Source organism: Ambystoma mexicanum, chromosome 4p (genome assembly GCF_040938575.1).
Source record: "Ambystoma mexicanum isolate Mex_15411 chromosome 4p, UKY_AmexF1_1, whole genome shotgun sequence".
In the NCBI taxonomy this organism is placed as follows: domain Eukaryota; kingdom Metazoa; phylum Chordata; class Amphibia; order Caudata; family Ambystomatidae; genus Ambystoma; species Ambystoma mexicanum.
Genome location: NC_090927.1, coordinates 772,235,630 through 772,255,469, shown reverse-complemented (window position 1 = coordinate 772,255,469; position 19,840 = coordinate 772,235,630). Strand labels below are relative to the sequence as shown.

At 42.8% G+C, this 19,840-nt stretch overlaps 1 protein-coding gene across 5 annotated transcripts in view; it reads right to left on the bottom strand.

Moving 5' to 3' along the window:
• The window catches only part of DOP1A (DOP1 leucine zipper like protein A), a 2,904,166-nt gene that overhangs the window by 927,420 nt on the left and 1,956,906 nt on the right, over positions 1-19,840 (bottom strand). The window lies entirely within an intron of this gene.

Below are 19,840 nucleotides of genomic sequence, written 5' to 3'. Positions count from 1 at the left end.
TTCTGCATTTCTTAACTTATCTGTCAGTCTGGCTGTTCTATCTGAAAAATGTGGGATAAATCTACAATGATATCCAATCAAACATAGGAATGCCCTAAGATCTCTCTTGGTCTTGGGTGTGGGGGCATCTAGGACAGCTTTCACTTTGTCTTGCTGGGGCTGTTCACTCCCATTCCTTACAAAGAAGCCTAGGTTTTTCACTGATGACTGATCCAGCTTACGTTTTATGGGGTTGGCAGTTAAGCCGGCCTCTCAGAGGGTTCTCATAATAGTAGAAAGATGGATAAGATGGTATGCGGACGATACCCAGCTCATTTTCAGGCTACCCTCGGCCTCCTCCTCTCCTTCCCTCATCTCTGACTGTCTGTCTGCTATCCAGGAATGGTGTGCCGCTAATGACCTCTGCCTTAATGCCAGTAAGACTGAGATTCTACTCATCGGCACACCCACTCCCTCCTTCCCTGCAGCTCTCTGGCCGGCCTCTCTTGGCCCTCTTCCTGCTCCAACCTGCAAGGCAAAAAACCTCGGTGTCATCTTCGACTCCACACTCTCCTTCTCTCCTCACATATCTGACGTCTCTAAGAAGTCACACTACCAGCTGCACCTCCTCAGAGGTATTCTTCTCTTCCTCTCCTTCCCCCAGAAGCTCACTGTCTCCCGAGCCCTGGTTCTCTCGAAGCTGGACTACTGTAACAGCCTCTATCTCAATCGGCCTGCCTCCACTCTCCGCCCTCTGCAACTCATCCAGAACAGAACTGCAAGACTTGTCCTTGGCCTCAAGCCCAGGGACCGTATCTCTCCAGGACTGAAATCTCTACACTGGCTCCCAGTGGCTGCGAGGATTAAGTTCAAAGCCCTCTGCATTGTCCACAAGGCCTTCTGAGGCCTGGGGCCTAAATACCTTCAACTCTCTCTTCCTAAATATCTTCTTTCCCGAGCCCTTCGCTCATCCGTCTCCAACTCCCTCAGGGTCAGCCGCTTCTCGAAGCAACAAGCTGGGGGTAGATCTCTCTCCGCGGCAGGGGCCTCCCTCTGGAACAGCCTTCCCACCTCCCTGAAACTTGAGGAGAACCATCTCCGGTTCCGGAAGCACCTCAAAACCTTCCTCTTTGCTTCCACTTTCTCTGTCCCTCTCCCCTGCTAAATTCTTCACTGAAACTGCACTGAATCTGCAACTGGGCCACTCTCACCAACCTCGGTCCTGGGCCCAGCCACTCTCCACTTGCACTGCCTCCCTGGCAACCCCTGCACTGCGGGACTGTCTCTGTATCCCTACAGCCCCCCATTCCCAGCACTTGTCTGCACTTACCTTGCACTTGCCACCAGCTGGCCCTATTTATTTATATTTTATTCTACTTACTTTGTACTGCACTTCCCCCCTCCCCTTCCCCTTGCACTTTTCCCTTCCCCCTACCCCTGCACTTGCGCGGTCTGAATGTTACCTGGCCTAGTAGGATCGTTGTCTGTCTTCCCCTTGTTCCCCCTTGCCTGCCTCGTCACGCCTCGAAACACTTGTGTATAGGTGCGTTACAAATGCCATATCATATCATATCATTCCCAAGTTTTACAATAAATGACTATGCCGTCAATATAGGCCCCACAGAAATCGGAAAAAGGCTGTAATATCCTGTCCATGAGTCGTAAAATCACTGAGGCTCCATGCAATCCCAAAGGAAGGACTTTGAATTGGAATAGTCCTATTGGCGTTGACAAAGCTGTTTTGTCTTTATCACGTCCATCCACAGGGACCTGCCAATATCCTTTGGTTAAATCTAAGGTTGACAAGAATGTGGCATTTCCTAGTTTATCTATCAAATCATTGATGCGTGGCATAGGATAGGCATCGAAGCAGAGATGGTGTTGACCTGCCTAAAGTCTATGCAAAACCTCCAAGAATAATTTGGTTTAATCACCAACACAACAGTGGAGGACCATGGGCTTGAAATGGGCTCGATGATATTTGCCATTAACATTTTTTTAACGTTGTCAATCACTACCTGTTTCCTTGCTCATGGGAGTCTATATGGCTTCAAATGGACCACGTTCCCCTTGGAGTTCTAATATAGTGGGAAGTACCATGTACTCTCCGTGATTTCTCACAAAATACATTGGGGTATGCAGTAATGAGGTTGTTCAAATCTTTTTGCTTATCTTAAGGTAGATCTTGGGGAATACGTTCTAAATTGTCAATCTCCTCGGGTACCAAACAGAATAATATAGAGGATGTAGTGGCAGAAGGATTTTCTTTCCACTCTTTCAGGAGATTTACGTGGTAGACGTGGGTCTTTTGCCTTCTATCGGGCTGGGCTATTTTTAAGGTAAAGGTTCCTGTTTGCTCTAGTACCTCATAGGGCCCGTGCCACTTCAAAACAAGTTTATTTCAGAGGCAGGTAAAAGGACTAACACTTTCTGACCTACTGAAAATGACCTTAGATTTACATTCATATCATAGGTAAGCTTTTGTTGGGCTTGAGCTTTCTCCATATGAGTATGGACTAGACTTCGGACGATTTTCATATGCTCTCGCAATCATCGGGTAGCTGTCTGTGAGAGGAGTATTGGCGCCTCTTCTCTTTCTTCCCAGGTCTCCTGGGGCATGTCTAAGACATCTCTTGGTTCTCTACCGTATAGTTACTTGAAAGGGGAGAAACCGGAGGATGCCTGAAGGGTCTTTATCACTGCAAACAGGGTCCATACGATCCCAGTCCTTTCCATCCTCGTCTACTAACTTTCTCAGAATCATTTTGAGGGTCTTATTAAATCTCTCTACTAAAGTGTCCATTTGGGGGTGGTAAACTGAAGTTCTTAAGATGGTAATGTATAGTAATTCCTTAACTTCACCCATGAGCTTACTCATGAAATTGGATCCTTGATCCGTTAGAATTTCCTTGGGGAATCCAACCCTAGAAAGAACAGGTAGCAGGTTTTTTAGAAATGCCTGGGTTGTGTTCCGCATGGGTATAGTTGTGTTCTGCATGGGTAAGGCTTCTGGGTACCGGGTAGCGTAATTATTGCCCAGTTTAGAGGTTTCCAATGATCCAATAATATCCATCCTGATTCTAGAGAAAGGAACTTCTATTATCGGTAGTGGGCTTAGAGGGGCAGGTAGGGGAATATGTGAGCTGGATTTTTGGCATATCTCACATGTCTGAATGAAGTTCTTTATGTCAGCATGGATACATTTGTGTATAGGCGTGTTACAAATGCCATATCATATCATATCATACCTGGCAAATAGAATTTCCCACTGATGTGAGCTTGGGTTTTAGATTGTCCCAAGTGTCCCCTGTCAAGTGAGAGTGTGCATCTCTAGCACGATCTTACAATGGGTTTTGTGTATCACCAATTGAGTTTTACTCAGGCCTTCCCTGGAGGTTTCCATTCTATATAGTAATCCCTGTTTCAGGTAGAAAAGGGGACTGCCCTTTTCATGTCCTTCTCCCTAAGGAATCACTTGTAAGAAAGCCTCTACGAGTACTGGATCATTCCGCTTGGTAAAGGCTAGGTCGGGAAGGATGGTAGGTTCATCTTCCCCTTTTGCTCCGGTGGTACGTATTTCATCGGCCTCTCCAAAGCCTACGTTACCTCTCTCAGTTTCCTCGAGTTCAGTTTCTTCCTCAAAATGGGGGAAAAGAGATTTCTCAAGAATTCACTGTGAAATTGTTTCCCCAGAACGTATTTCAAACAGGGTCTCGTCATAGGTCTGTGTCTCCCCAAAAGTCTGGATCTATAACACCTGCTAGGACATCCAGACCAAATTTCCAAGCTAGGCCAGACTTTGGGGCCATCTTACATAACAACCTGCAGGGGGTATTAGAACTAAGTCAGTGGGAATCATGCCTCTTTTCCCAGGAGGGATAGTGGCCTCTCGGTTGCTACATAAATCAAAGCCTATGGATTTTTTCATAGCGGTAGAGCGGTCTGAGACTCTATGGCTAGGTTTCTGGAATTTTAGGGTCCCCCAATTTGTCTCAATTGAGTCGTATCCTACTCTGACACCATATGTAAGGGAGGCATGGTATCACAAGTATGACACTGACACAAAAAGTACAAGTTTCAAAAGCTTTATTAGATTCTTGGGATTTGGAAAAACTCCTATGTTGCCCTAGAGCTATGATGGGAGTAGTCTATAGCATTAAATAATAAAGAAAACACAGTCCTAGTCAGTCTATGTCAAATCAAAATGGCCTATACTAACAAAACCTAATGCCTGCCTTATCTCTTGTACAAAACGTGTGTAAGGGGGAATGTGTATGCAAAGGAAAGTCAGTGTTATAACATAAAGGATCAAGGTGACTGAGTCAGCTCTCCTCCCCACGTTGGACAGCACGAGTAAGGTGGCCCCCGTAAACAGGATGACACACTCTGGCTCAGGTTATCAAAAAAAAGGCAGTTCAAAGCGTGGGTCGTGGCCCACTTGGTCTTTCACGTTAAAATCACTTATTCCAGCTTTCCAAAAGTTCTTTCACAGTTCAACAAAAGTTCACATAGGTCTCCCTCTGTTGGGCTCGTACCTCTCAAAGCATCAATATTTCACGTAGGTCTCCCTCAGTCGGGCTCAGACCTTTCAACCAACAAGTACCTGATTCAACGTAGATCTCCCTCAGCCGGGCTCAGACCTCATAATCACAGCCCTTGCAGGGATTCCCTTCCCAAAGATTTATTCACATTCTTTAGTGGTTCCCTTCCCCTAGCTCGTTTCATTTTTCCGGTCTCCATCAGCCGGGCTCAGACCATTCAATGATTTCGAATGTGCGAGGCTTGTACCATAGACCTCCCCAGGACCACTTCGACTTTCACTTCAGCTTTCCCTTAATGTTATTTGCAGCAATGTCTCTTGGTATTGGTAGTTCTATACCTCAATCAGAAAAGTTCAAAGAAATCTTCCTCTTCAAGCAATCACCTTTTAACTTCCCCTTTCGTCTGGGTTAATCTGGACCATTGGGCATTTCAGAGTTTGTTCACTTTGTCGCTTCATAACAAGACATCAAACATTTTGCGGAGACTTTCGAGTGGGCTATTTCCTTTCGCCGGACCACTCCGCTACTCTGTATTATCACTGGCTTCACAGTTATCTGTAACTTTTCAAGTTTAGTAATCACTTGCTTTCTTTCGCGTCTCATCAGCATGTGCGCAACCTTCAGTCATGCGATACACTTTTTCGGCTTCAATCTTTTCTTGACACCAACAAGTCTTTCATTTCTTTTGCTAACTCACTGGTTGTGTGCATTCCTTTCTTGTCTTTAATTCACAAGTCAAGGTCAATACCACAGGCTTGGTCTCGCCTCCCCAACTCTGTTTTTCACCCGTGAGGCATCCTTGAAACACAATGCAGGCTTCTTCTTGTCTGGCATTTGGCTTTCTCCGCGTCTCCTTCACGGTTTCCTGGAGGCAATGACCTCCTGCAGGGAACCTCAGGGTTTTCCTACCCCTTGCTCTGGTCCCTCAATCGGTTGTTCTGCTCCAGTGGGATCGCCTTCGCCGCGGAAGATCTGCTCCTTCTCGTGTCTCACCTTGCTCAGAGTGTATCTCTATGTTCTGCCTTTTATCGGTGTGGGAGGAGCTAATGGTTATCAGATGTATGTGATTAAGGTCAAGCACTTGACTTTGCCTGACCTGATTAACGGGATATGTCCAATGAGATATGTAAGGGTTAGCCTCTTTACTCTCAGTTGCCCTCTTCCTCGGCCCATTGTTGATGTAGAAAGGAAGGGGGGTTGGGACTTTGGAGAATCCTAAAAAATAGGATGGGGTATGGGCACGGGAAAGAGAGGATACCGCGTCTCACCATCGATTGCCTCACCCCCACCCCCACTCCCCGAAGATCCCCCACTCAGGTGATCATCCCGCGCTGGTCCACCCCAGGGTCGGGATCCTAAGGCGCTGGCCGTGCCCTGGCCACCTGAGAGAGAGAGAGATATCCCCAGGGACTAGCAAGTGAGACACCCTTTGGTTTCTCACAGTCCCCAGACAGGTTCTCATGAGGTCTATGATGCTGGGAGGTGTGGGATTCCCTATATAGAGAGATACATGGTTGCAGCCCAGATCACTCCTATGTTGGAATGGGTGGCAGAGGATACCATGAAGGGGTTGTGTAAACTTGAACAGGGAGCTACACCTATACCACTAGAAGCTGTGAAATGTGGCACTAGTGGAAGGATCATATGCGGCTAATGGGGCCCAGTACAGTTAATTACGCATATGCTGGGGGCGCTATTGCGCGGCTGTAAAGATGGCTGCGGCCTGAGAGAGCTTGCTCTCAGTGACACCGAACATCCTAAAATATCCTGCTTTGCGCTGTCTACCGGATAATATTAACACCAGCACAGGGACTGGGGAATCCGCGGCGCACATTCGGGTATATTCTTTCTGGAACCCACGATCCGGCAACTGCATATGTGCCCATGTGGCCTATGACTACGCTGCCGCTGCAGGGTGCAAAATTCCACGCCGGCTGGCTATGCGACCTGGAGCCAGGCACCATTCCCCCTCTGAGGCAGACGCTGCTGGGGATAGCTGTGGCTGCAGTGCCCACATGACTGCAGCCCTCGTGGGGTCGTCTGGGACAGCACATGGGGACGCCCCTCTTTGCTGCACACATGGCTGATCCGGACCATCGCCAGACTGCAGGAGCCAGACCTCTGTGCCATCTATAAATCCGGCTGAGATCCCTGAGGCCCGGCGTCCCGGTTTACGAACAGACCACTCCTGAGGCTGCCACCCACTGGGAACACCAACTCTGACATGCCCCGGTGAGTCTGCTCTCCCCCCGACTGATCCTTTCCCAGCACCAACGCTGCCACCTGAGGACGCACCCTGCTCAGGCCCACAGGATACGCAGGCAGGCTCCACCTCCTGGATGCTCCGTGCCCCGATCCGCCCACTTACAAACTACGGCGGGGGGCTGCCAGAGACCCTGGCACCAAGAACTGTGTTGATCACGTGCATGGGACGGATTCTGGCGTACAGTACATAGAATCAGAGGCACACTGAACACACTACTCGAAACAGTGATAGATCCCTGATGTGCCTCCACCCCTGCTCTGTATGATCACAATCCCCAGCTTGCACACACTACCTGACCTAGGGATCCGGCCCACTTCAGAGCCATTCGCGGGTGGTGCTGGACCACGTGGCTTCACACAGGGGCACGCAGCCCTCTCTCCTTGACTGTTGTACTGCCTCTAAACCACCCTAGATCACAGGAGAGAATTCCATTTAAGATCACTGAGGAGAATTCCACCCAAGACCAGCAGCAAGGCATCCTTGTAAGAATAATGAGGGAAAGTCCATCTAAGGTCAGTGGGGAGAGGTCCATCCAAGAACACACTGGAGAGATCCAACTGAGACCACTGTGGAGAATTGTAAGGATATTTGGCGTGTTACAGTACAGAGTACAGCAATACTGCACAAGTAGCAACATTTTTTTGCAGCACCACCACCACAAGGGTGCGGTGCATTGCTATATGGGTTAGCAGATTAACAAGGAAAGACAGACTATTCAGTCAAAAACGATTTTAAAATATAAGATGCAAATCTATTTTTACAGTTAAAAGCACACGTGTTCATTTAAAAATGCACACTATTTTTCACCTGAAATGCCTATATTGCTAGAGACACATTTGAAAATTAACAGCTAACCTATTAACCATTAACCTGACTAATAAAACCTTATTTTAATATAACTCACTAATAAAATGTGTTCTCCACTGCAGAATTAGGCATACTCTGAAAACCATTTAAATGTGTGTGCAGATTTTTCTCTTCTCTTCTCTGCCTGATTCTCCGTGTTTTTGTGCACAGTAACTGCAGGAAGGAGGAAGTCAGATTTGCAGCAATTGCAAATGTATAAGCGAAGCTATTGTTGAAGAGTAGGAGGATGAGAGATGATGGATTTCATTGGGACACGTCATACAGAGGGCTGAGAGGAAAGTTTGAGTGGGCAGTATCAGGGAAAAAGACGGGCAGACATCTTTCTGCACTACTGGGGAGAAGACCTGGCTGTGGGGTCCTGACTGAATGCAAATTCCGGTGTCCTGCTGCAGTCGAGACTGGGGAGAGCTGAAAGAAAAACCTCTCCACTGGCTGAGGCATTCCTATCTGAAAAAGCTGAGAATTCCAGACAATGACCCCGGCTTGAGAAGGCAAGCGTTCCTTTTTGCTGGAGTTAATCCAAGAGAGCCACATTCACAAAGAGAACAACTGAAGAACACTCAGATAAGGTAATTACCTAAGCGTGGGAGCCGGGTGTGTGCACGAAAATATGCAGTCAGTGTAGGATTCCTGTGCGTGTCTTAATCAAATACCAATGTTGCAATTTGAGTTCTGTTCTCCGCCACGCTCTTTGCAGTGTGACATAGAAAATGCTTTTACTGTACCATTTTATTTATTTCTGTAAAGAATGAGATCATGTCTAAATGCAACTTTTATAATACAGAAAATATTTGAAAACAGACGGGTGGTTTATTTTCTATTTACCATTACAATGCCAATGATGTGGGGAGATTTTAAACAGTGCAATGGTCATTTTAAGACAGATGTGTGCATGTCAGAATCAGTATGAATAATTGTGAGCGACTGTAGCATAACTTGTTGGAGGTACATGAGCCAACGGGAAGAGAGACTCTCTGAACATAGCTCCCTACCGTATATAAGGTAGTGGAAATTACCACAAGACTACCACATATAGCTCTCTGTCGTAAATAAGTCAGTGAGTTCGCCCATGGTGGCGCACCAACACTATCACTGGAAATGTGGTATTCCTAGAATGCAGGTCTGAGGTCTCTCTAGTGATCACACTAAAAATCTAAGCAAAGATAAGGGATTCTGGACATTGGGGCCACAAATAAAACAAGGGAATTATGCTCACCAAAATACCACCAACCACGTATACCAAATATGCAGGTCTGGGTGCTGAAATAATGCATGTCCATTGTATTATTGTTGCACATGGCCAAATCTGAATACAAAGAGTGATTATTGCTAAGTTATTTTTCGGCGGTAATAAAATACCGTCAGGCCCCAAATCTCCACAAAATACCCTACATATTTATGGTGCGTTGCAGGCCGGGAAAGTGATCATAGAGTACCTACTGGGCGTGGCAAGCGTGTCTCACACTGCCATTTGCACATTAAAGGGAACCCATTTTATAATAGCAGTGTGCCACTAAAAACGAATTTCAGAATGTCACAAAGGGAAACCACATTCTCAGATCTAGTGCAATATTTAGAGGCAAAGTTATTTGCACATGGGAATTGGTCTTCGAATACCACGTTAGAATGGAGTAACCGCATTCAGGGTGAGGTGCAGAAAGAAAAACTAGACAATATTTTTGCAGAAGGCAGCATAATTCAGGTCTGCCTTACAAGATTATTGAATGCAGCCGATAAAAGTGCAGAGAAAGACTGTTTAATACGGCTATGCGGCAAAATATGGTTTATTTTAAACAAGTCCCTGCGAATGCAAGAGAATGATACTCAGCTAATTAACAGGTTAAAGACTGAATTAGACGGGGCAAGTAAAAATCAGGAAATGTTGAGAGCAGAATTGGATGTATGCCAAAAAGACATGCAATTAAAATGCAGAGACTTTGATACTCAGTTATCCAAAAGCAAGAAACAATTTGAAGATAGTGAGCAAGAATTGACACACTTAAAAGCCTTAGTGGATCACATTAGGCAGGATAAAGATGAGGTTGTTTCAGAAATGCAGATTTTACAAAAAGAACATTGCGAAAAAGAAGGTGATCTCCAGAGTGCAGAACAAGAAATGATTAAAATGATCCAAGAAAGAGACAAGAGAAATAAAGAGTTCAATGAATGCCAAATGCAAATGTGCGATATGCAGGAGGCGATTAATAAAATGAGTGATGAAAATAATTATTTGCATGATGAAGCCAACAGACTCCTTAAAAAGTGTAAGGACTTAGAACAGCAAATGTGCATTCCCAGGTCCCAGGAGAGGCGGCAGGGTACCACATTCAATGGAGTGGAGGTGAATTCTAGCTCTGCCCAAAGAGCTAGTGCCCCAGTGACAGGGCCGGTGACTGAACTTGGTTGCAGCGCCCTTGGGGGATTTGATACTCCCATTGGGGGCAGCCACCAATCTCATACACCTGAAAACAGGATTGAATCACAAAATAGTGCAATTCCATGCATTGCAACAAGTAGCCCCATAAAAATAATGAAATCCATTAAAGCCCTGATCAAACCATTTAAAAAGGGAGGTGAATGCTGCATTGAGGATCACTTAGAAGCGGTACATGACATTTTTAAAGCGCTCCAGATACCTAGGGAACAGTACAGACAATATTTTCATTTAACTTTAGATGCCCCGACGGCCAGCATCATAAGGGGATTAAATGAACAGCAGAATATGACATGGCTGGAGTTTGAAAAAGAAATTAGGCGTCATTTTTCTCCTTTTCAGTCATTGCAGGAGGCAAAGAAAGTCGCGTACACTATTACTGCTGGACCTAATACATCCCCTCGCCAATTTTTACAAGACTTAAAAAGAGCATTCTCTCGCTTTGATGTATCTTTTGACTCAAATTCCAATGAGTTTAAAACCGCATACTTCTATGGGCTACAGAAAGACATCATATCCCAATTGGTCCGTGAATTTGACCGTGACAAGTCCCTTGAATGGATTGTACATCAAAGCACTAAGCTATATGAGGTACTCTATTGTCAGGGTAGAGAAAGTGATAAAATGAAAGATACTAGGCCTAAATCTAAAGAACCCTCAGCCACAGTAATGGAAATCAGGTCAGCCAAAATGTCCCTTGAGTCTGCTCAAAGCCAAGGTAAAAATAATGTGACACCTGAACAAAGGGGTAATCAACAAAGATCGCCATTTCCTGTACCAATGTTCCAATCACATGATCCTAGTAATAGAGAGAGCTACATCAGCCCTAGATATTTAGGAGATAGACCCCGGGTAAGATACCGGTCTGATATGGCAGGTATGAACAATAACCAGAGACAAAATCAAGATCAAAGAAACGATGGTCCCTACCAGTCATTGGGGACACAGAGTAGGTTTGATCCCAACACCATGATATATGGTAATCAGGATAGGCCCCGATATGTGGATCGATTTACTGATAATGGAAATCAACATAGGGGCCAGTACCCACAATCTGAGAGACAGGACATGAGGCAAAACGTGAACTACAGTCCACGCCAGTACAATGATTCCCCACCAGGGGACTATAATCAAAGGATGGGTGCAACCCGCTCCCCTCCACAAATGAATCAAGAGTTCAGAAACCATCCCAACCGGTATCAATCACCTGAGAGGTATCAGAATAGATCCAATCAGGGGGAAAACAACCAATATCGACCTAGGCCACAGAAAGAGGATCCTAGAGAGATGGAAAGGTTCCAGTGCCTTGAGGCCCAAGTGAAAATGTTAGCTGAGCAAATAGGAAAGCTCTATACAGCGCAAAAACAACCTTCCAAAGAGGGGGCTGATGGCCATAGCAATGACCGGGGGGCTTCCGAAAAGTGACTAAGTACTCATGATAATCGCAGTGCCAAAATGACAGATTGCTCTGATATAATTTTGCATAACGACTCTGAGATGCCTAATGGATTAAAAATGAAAGTACCAGTAAATGAAATTGTGACAGAAAGTGCAAATACTTCTAAAAAAGAGGTACGGTTTAACTTAGAGCTAAATAAAACAGTAAAGATTTGCACAAATGAAAAAGAAACATTAGGAATTCCAAAAGAACAAAGGGACAGATTTAAGAAAAATGACTCATGCATGGGGAATACCAGTGAACAGGGAGTAAGTGGGGATGCCATAGCTCCTTCCCTGGGCAAGCAAAACAATGACCAAACACAGACAGAAAAAGGAAATACTCACAAGGAGGGTACAAGTCAATCACCTGAAAAATTCTTTGAGCCACATATTTTTGAAGAGGCTGAAAGGGCTGGTATTACACTAAATGATCACAAATGCACAGAATTAAAAAATGACAAATTGCTGAATGATGTTGTTACACATGTTCAGTTGGGAGGTTGTAATGTGGTCTCTGATGTTACCCAGATGGATGGGCGAACAGTGGCCACACTCAAAAAAACTTCTGATCATGGAGAAATGAATAAAATATCTCGCACAGAAATGGGTAAAAAGGAGGGAAAAATGTCTTTTCATTTACCAATGTGCTTAGCCAAAAGTGAAAAAGACCTGAGAAAGGTGAGCCCTGAAATCAGTAAGAATTCACATTTCTTATGTGTATTAGAGGAAGTTGAGGACAGATATTATGCACCCATCACTGTAGAAGAAAAATGCCACACCTTCGCTATGATTGACACTGGCGCACAGGCCACAATTATGTCCAAGGAGCTGGTAAAGAGTATCAATGAAGGGAGGCCTCCACAGAGTCAGATCACAGTGAAGGCAAATCAAGGCCCAGTGCATAACTTTAATGGGGAGGAGGTGCCCATCATAGGTGTAACTGAGGTTGACATAAAAATAGGAAAGCACAGAATGAAACAAGAGGTATTGATCACATCTATTTGTGAAATTCCATTTCTGATGGGGACAGATTGCCTGAAAAGATTGTCTCCTCTCATAGATGGGGTGAATGGAGTGCTGTGGTCCTTAACCAAAAAACCATTGAGGCCTAAGAAACTAAAATCACAAAACAGCAATATAAAAGAATGTCACACCGTTGCCAAAACAAATGATGCTGTGGAGGTATATCTCCAGAATAGCTGCATACCTAGTGTCACTGTTATATTAATGTGTCAAGACAAAGATCAGAGCGACAATGAAAAACTACCTGTACAAATATACTTGGACCCAAGGAAAGATTGGCAGACTGCTATAGATGAGCACACATTACGTTTTTACTTAAAAGAGAATACATGCAAACAGAATATTGTTCCTAAAACAGATTCAGAAAAACACATTACCACTCTGGCAGAAATACACATGGAAGATGAGCAACCATGGGTTCACGTTGGTATAAATGATTATCTTAAAACAATAAAAGCCACTTTAGCGCTTGAACATGAAAGGAGTTTCATTAATGAGAAATTGTTGCAAAAAATTATGGAGAGGGAAGAAATCCCGAAATTTAGGATTAAAAACCAATATGTTTCTGGGTTGGACAGTCCAGACTTTGAAAACCGAATTACAGGCAGATGCATGCTTAAAATTAGCATTGGGCAGAAAACAATTTACCATAATGTATGGATAGTGAATGGAGCACAAAATGAATTTTACATGGGCAATGACATCATGCACAGAATGTGTATGGTGTTAGATTTCCTTAATCAAAAAATATGGTCACGCCTAGGTGGGCCGGCACCTGAATTTGAAGACAAAAGAAGGGCTTATCATTGTGCACAACTAGTTCCTTATGCAGTCGAATTACAAATGAGGAAAAATACTATTGTTCCTGCATTTACAAAACAGTTTGCAATAACACTGAAATGCAAAAATGGACAGCAGATGAAAGGCTCTGATGCATTTGTATGCCTGAATGAATCCATAAAACAGCAAGGCCTGGATTATGAATACATTCCATTGGTAGACATTGGTGAGGGATCTGTAAAAATCATGGTAAATAATAAAGGTTGTCAGGATATTCATTTAGAGGAAAACTCCCCATTAGGAATGGCCATACAAAAATCACATTATACGGCAGATTTAAATAACATGGTGATTGGGAATATTCCTGAAAAATATGTAGATGCCAAGGGCGAGTTGCCAGAACACCTGGACTCTCAGCCCAAAGGAATATTTAAAATTCATTCTGTGTATCCTTATGATTCAAATGAGACAGTGTGCTGCCATCAAGAGGATTGCATAATATTTAATTTAAATGAAAATGAAACAGGAAATCAGCCCATTGAAGTGGAAGCTGATATGCCAAAATATTTAAAAGTGGCAGCTCTACAAAAAGACACAGCCACACAGTTAGAGGAAAGCGCTGAGATTCCTTTACCAGAAGAGTTTCCAGAATTTTCCAGAATGGTAGAAGAGCAGATCTCCTTAGCGGATGCATGTGACAGCGATGAGGATCGAAACGACCTGAGGGAAATATTTATGGAGTTTAAGGATGTATTTGCAAAAGATGCTTATGATTGTGGTTTAACTGATTTACATGTGGCCACACTACCAGAAGGTTGTAGCAGAAATCCAGTGTTTGTACGCCAGTATAGACTACTGGAATCACGGGGAATAATTAGGCCCATTCATAGCACATCCAATACGCCTATTTTAGGTGTGTTAAAGCCAAATGGTCAATGGCGGCTGTGTGCAGACTTAAGAGAGTTAAATAAAAGAGTACCAGTATCTAGGTGGCCACTACCATTCATTGATCAGGGCCTAGCTCAGATACATGGTTCAAATGTATTTACCACGTTAGATCTCACATCTGGATATTGGTGTGTGCCATTGGCAGAGGAGATACAACACCTATTTTCCTTTACATTTGACAGGACTCAATATGCCTGGCTTAGAGCTCCGTTCGGGTACATCAATAGTGGGAGTGAATTTGGCATATTTTTGAGAAAGGCCATGCCGGATGCGGCGGAAAGAGGAACAATAGTTTATGTGGATGATGTCCTGATAAAAAATGAAAGCCTTAAAAGCCATTTTGATGAAATAAGACATATACTTGGCCAATTGCAGAAAGCAGGCGCCAAAGTATCTTTGCAAAAAGCACAATGGTGCAAGAAAAAAGTGAACTTTCTAGGGCATGAAGTGACTGAACATGGGCTAAATCCACAAAGGAAGAAAATAGAGGCCATTCAAAGATTAAAAGATCCTAAAAATGTGAAAGGAGTAAAAAGTTTATTAGGGATGACAGGCTATAACAGAAAGTTCATTGAGAATTATGCAGAAATCACTCAACCATTAACTAAACTGCTTAAACTAAATACTCCCTGGAGATGGGAAAGAGAGCAGTCTGATGCAGTGGCTAGATTGAAGGAATGTCTTGTAAAGGCACCATGTTTAGCATACCCCATAAAGGACAGGGATTTCTTTATAGAAATAGGCTTTTCTGAACATTGTATGTCAGCAGTGTTATCACAAAAACACGATTTGAATCACAAAACCATTGCATATGCAAGTAAGGCATTTTCCCAAGTTGAAATGAAATTTAATGAATGTGAAAAGGCCCTATTAACCACTGTGTGGGCGCTACAACATTTTCGCCCCATTGTTCAGGGAGAAAAGGTGATTATTGAAACAAATCATCAACCTTTGCAATTTTTAGAGAGTAAAAGAATTAGATCAGGCAATCTAGCGCAATCCAGAATCACTTCATGGACGCTGGCATTACAAGGTTTTCCCGTAGAAGTGAGATATGGACAAAATAAAAAGAGCCCAATTGCTCAAGGGTTAGCTGACTTACATGACTGTGCAGCTGAACAAATAACAAATGAAATGGATGTGGAAGCTAGTTTACAGGAATTTGAACAATCACCACACAAAGCTTTTGATGAAAAAACATGCAAGGATTTGCCAACTGTATATGTGGACGGTTGTGCTTTTCACATTGAAAATGACAATAATAAACAATTAGTGGCAGGAATAGGAAATGTCTGGTTGAAATGTGAAGGCGTTCCTAGTATAGGGATGAGGATTGGAGATAGGAGCAGTCAGGTGGCGGAATTGGCAGCCATCTATAAAGCAATTGCTACTGCAGTTGATAAAAGGTTCAGTGAAATTGTCCTGGTGACTGATTCGGACTATGCACGGAATAGCTTTGTGGAGTATTTGCCTGGTTGGAAAGCAAGAGGCATGGTTACATACAACAAAAAGCCACTTAAACATGGAAAAATGATACAAGCCATAGACAAATTGGTGTCAGAAAATAATTTAACAATATACTGGAGAAAAATTCGTGGGCATTTAAAAACACCAGGAGAGGATAAGGAGGGAAATGATAAGGCAGACCATCTGGCTAAGATTGGGGCTGTGATGGGAGAATTGCTACCTATTGATTATTTAATGGGTGAAATACAAATTGATGCAGTCACACGTTCTAAAGCACCAAAGGAGGTAGATCAACCGGTGGTGCAGTGGAGTCATGACACGCCAGACCAAGATTTGATTGAGGCACAAAAGAATGATAAAATTTTGGGAATCTATTATAATCATTTGATAGATCCTGAACAAAATCCTGTAACAGAAAAAGATTGTATGGGAAAAGAAGAGTTGAGGGTGTTATTAAAGAACAAAACACGAATTAGATTACAGGATGGGCTCATGATTAGAGAGTCCATAACAGGGCAAATACAGTGGGTAGTACCCCTTTCATTCAGAGGACTAATGCTACACCATGCACACGATGCCATAACTGCAGGCCATAGAGGTTCACAAAAAACATTAGAAATACTAAAAGATTATGCTTACTGGCCACATATGTCCCAAGATGTGGAATTATATACTAGAGGATGTCTAGTATGCGCCCAATTTAAACCTGCTTCACCAATGCACAGAGCACCATTGATGAAAAGAGGCCTAACTCTCCCATGGTCAGATTTGCAAATAGACTATGTAGGTCCTTTAAAAAGGTCGAGCAGGGGACACCGTTATATTTTGAGTGTGGTATGTTTGATGTCAAAGTGGATTGAGTGCATTCCTGCACCAGATTGTAGTGCGCAAACAGCAGCCACATTGCTGGTGAACCATGTGTTCTCAAGGTTTGGGTTGCCGCAAAGAATTGAGTCAGACAGAGGAAGTCATTTCACAAGTACTCTAATGAGCAAGGTATGGCAAATACTAGGTGTGAAAAGGAAACTACATATCGCATATCGGGCGGCGTCTTCAGGTACAGTTGAAAGAAGCAATAGGTCTGTTGTGGATATTTTAAAGAAATTTGTGGCAGAAGCAGGTTCCAGCTGGGATTTACGTTTACCGTTGGTTCTGATGGCAATCAGGTCGACTCCTGCCAAAGCAACAGGTGTTAGCCCCCATGAGGTCTTAACAGGTAGGAAAATGGTGTTACCACAACACCTACTATACAGAACACATGAGCAAACTCTAGTGAGTGCATCCACAGTTCATGAATATATTGATGAACTGAGGAGGCATTTGCAACACGCATTTGCTTTTGTGCAGAGAAATCTGGAAAGAGCTGCTGACAGTGCTAAGTCATATTATGATAAAAAGACATCAGTAAAGGAATACAGTGTAGGGGATCAGGTGTACAAGTTTCATTTTGGAAAAAGTAAACAGAAAAATTCTAAATTTCTAGCAGCCTGGCAGGGGCCATTTCGAATTATAGATAAAGTCTCTCCTGTAGTGTATAAAATTTTGAAAAATGAAGGTGAAACAGCAATAGAGCAGTTTGTCCATGTAAATCAAATCAAACCATGCCATCCCAGACATGAGATCAGGCAGCTTGAGCATGTGGAAACAGATAGAGTCCCTTGAGAAAATAAATGAGTACAATCAGGAGGCAGTGACAAAGAAGTTAAAAAGTTGATTGTTATGATGGCACATAAACACTGTAATATATGTAAAAATATATAATATAAATAAATAAATAAATAAATAAATAAATAAATAAATAAATAAAGGCACATATAACGGAAGCTCGTGGTTGGTGTGCAGAGAGAAAGTGTATTAAATATTGAATGCTGTTTTATATGTGTTTGTTTTCTTTTAACTTGTGTTTAATTTCAGAAAAAAAAAGAAAAGAAATATTTTTACCAAGCATGTTTTATTTTTGGCAAAAGGATGAAGTTAGTATTGTGCTATGTACTTAATCTGTTTATTTTCTATTTTGATTTAGACAATTAACATTATTTGGTCGGAGGTTCCGGGATCAGAGGCCACGGGAGACGATGGAGTCCTGGAGTCCCCTGGATGAAGACCAAAAGATGCCTGCCTCCAGGTGGAGGTGAAGACAAAATAACCGGAATGCCAAAAGAGATGACTACTGTGGATTCAAGATTGCCAAGATGAAAGAGTACTCGAATGAACCGAATAACATCGCTGGTCGGGACATACCAAAAGAGACAAAACAAAAGTTCCGGCATATGAAGTTCCACGTATTTATTATTTTAATTATTTATTTTAACTTGTTATATTACTTATTTGTTTTAGTTAGTTGTTTTATTTCATTGTTTTTAATTGACTTGGAAAATTTAAACTTAAAGTAATGCCACTTCCACTGAGAGGGCAAATGTGGAACATTTTATGAACTGATGGACTCAGATGAAATGTTGATTGCAAATTTTCATTGATGCACATGAATATTCATTTTGTTGGATTGCTATATTGTAAAAAAAAAAAATAGAACAAGTTGTTTTTAGGAATTGGCTTGGATTACAGCCAAGTTCTAAAAACAAAAGGAGGGTATATGTAAGGATATTTGGCGTGTTACAGTACAGAGTACAGCAATACTGCACAAGTAGCAACATTTTTTTGCAGCACCACCACCACAAGGGTGCGGTGCATTGCTATATGGGTTAGCAGATTAACAAGGAAAGACAGACTATTCAGTCAAAAACGATTTTAACATATAAGATGCAAATCTATTTTTACAGTTAAAAGCACACGTGTTCATTTAAAAATGCACACTATTTTTCACCTGAAATGCCTATATTGCTAGAGACACATTTGAAAATTAACAGCTAACCTATTAACCATTAACCTGACTAATAAAACCTTATTTTAATATAACTCACTAATAAAATGTGTTCTCCACTGCAGAATTAGGCATACTCTGAAAACCATTTAAATGTGTGTGCAGATTTTTCTCTTCTCTTCTCTGCCTGATTCTCCGTGTTTTTGTGCACAGTAACTGCAGGAAGGAGGAAGTCAGATTTGCAACAATTGCAAATGTATAAGCGAAGCTATTGTTGAAGAGTAGGAGGATGAGAGATGATGGATTTCATTGGGACACGTCATACAGAGGGCTGAGAGGAAAGTTTGAGTGGGCAGTATCAGGGAAAAAGACAGGCAGACATCTTTCTGCACTACTGGGGAGAAGACCTGGCTGTGGGGTCCTGACTGAATGCAAATTCCGGTGTCCTGCTGCAGTCGAGACTGGGGAGAGCTGAAAGAAAAACCTCTCCACTGGCTGAGGCATTCCTATCTGAAAAAGCTGAGAATTCCAGACAATGACCCCGGCTTGAGAAGGCAAGCGTTCCTTTTTGCTGGAGTTAATCCAAGAGAGCCACATTCACAAAGAGAACAACTGAAGAACACTCAGATAAGGTAATTACCTAAGCGTGGGAGCCGGGTGTGTGCACGAAAATATGCAGTCAGTGTAGGATTCCTGTGCGTGTCTTAATCAAATACCAATGTTGCAATTTGAGTTCTGTTCTCCGCCACGCTCTTTGCAGTGTGACATAGAAAATGCTTTTACTGTACCATTTTATTTATTTCTGTAAAGAATGAGATCATGTCTAAATGCAACTTTTATAATACAGAAAATATTTGAAAACAGACGGGTGGTTTATTTTCTATTTACCATTACAATGCCAATGATGTGGGGAGATTTTAAACAGTGCAATGGTCATTTTAAGACAGATGTGTGCATGTCAGAATCAGTATGAATAATTGTGAGCGACTGTAGCATAACTTGTTGGAGGTACATGAGCCAACGGGAAGAGAGACTCTCTGAACATAGCTCCCTACCGTATATAAGGTAGTGGAAATTACCACAAGACTACCACATATAGCTCTCTGTCGTAAATAAGTCAGTGAGTTCGCCCATGGTGGCGCACCAACACTATCACTGGAAATGTGGTATTCCTAGAATGCAGGTCTGAGGTCTCTCTAGTGATCACACTAAAAATCTAAGCAAAGATAAGGGATTCTGGACATTGGGGCCACAAATAAAACAAGGGAATTATG